This window comes from Chrysochloris asiatica, unplaced genomic scaffold, assembly GCF_000296735.1.
Source record: "Chrysochloris asiatica unplaced genomic scaffold, ChrAsi1.0 scaffold00349, whole genome shotgun sequence".
In the NCBI taxonomy this organism is placed as follows: Eukaryota; Metazoa; Chordata; class Mammalia; order Afrosoricida; family Chrysochloridae; genus Chrysochloris; species Chrysochloris asiatica.
In genome coordinates this window covers 2,002,134-2,003,414 of record NW_006408867.1, presented here as the reverse complement: position 1 = coordinate 2,003,414, position 1,281 = coordinate 2,002,134, and positions in this window count along the sequence as shown.

Here is a 1,281-nt window from a genome sequence, read left to right as displayed (position 1 = left end):
GTTGGTTCCAACTCGATGGCACCTAACAACAATATCCCCCATAATTTATTATATGAAAAAGTAGCCTTTCTGAAATCACTGTGGAAAAAAGTAATATATTGAAACTGGGGTGGTGGGGTGGTAGTGGGAATACAATTTGAGTTAATCTTTCACATCATCTCTAGAATATGACTCCAATGAATAAAGAATTAAAATATAAAACAATGAAATCCTAAAAGTTCTTGAAGCAAATTAGGTATATACACTTTTTCATCTCAAAGCATGGAGGATCTTTTGAGTGTAACACAAAACCCCAAAATACAAAAGACTAAGAAATTTTTGTGTTGTAAAACCACAATTAGCAAAGGTAAAATATTTATAATTCAAATCACAGACAAAAAGGTAATACATAAAATGGTTTTACCAATCAAGATTAAAAATAAATAGAAAAGGGTAAGAACGATCAGTTGCCCTTAAGCATATGAAGTATCCTAAGCCATCACTCATAATGAGAGAAATGCAATTTAAAATGTACTGCAATACTATTTTACCTATCACAGTGATAAAAATCCTAACATCTGATATGATACTATATAATGAGATTGGGGAGGCAGAGGCATTCTTGTGTACTCACACATGTGTAAAATGATGTATGAGTGAACTTCAAAAAATTTGTATGCAATAAAATTCCTTTTATATTTCAATTCCATTTCCCCACAAATTTTTGAGACCCAGACCTGGTATCGTGCTGTTGTATAAGCATTGTACTGCTAACCAAAAGGTCTTCTGTTCAAATCCACCACCACTCCTGGGAAATCCTATACTGTGAGTAGTAACCAATTAGAATGTACTTAACAATGTATGTACAAGGATATTCCTTGCAGCTTTTGTTACAGTAAAAGGTAGGTAACAACCTATATTACAGGAACAGGGGTTGGTTAAATATGGCACACCCATATAATGGAATAACATCCACCTATTAAAAAGCATGAAGGAATTCTAGAATGACAAGGAATGAGCTCCAAGTCACATCAAGTGGGAGAAAAAAAAACAAGACACGAACAGGGTATTTTTTTCAAAGGTGGATTAAGAATATATGACTGCATGCATGTTGTGAAATGTTCTATAGGTGTAAAATAATTTGGAAGGATTTCCAAGACACTGACAAGATTGTCTGGTTGCCTCTGGAAAGAAGAACTGGGTCCATGGGAGTGGTGCTGTCCTGCAATCAGGGTTACTGTGTAAGTACCTTTGGTATCTTCTGAGTTTGAACTATACAAATAATAATTCCTGAGCATCTGC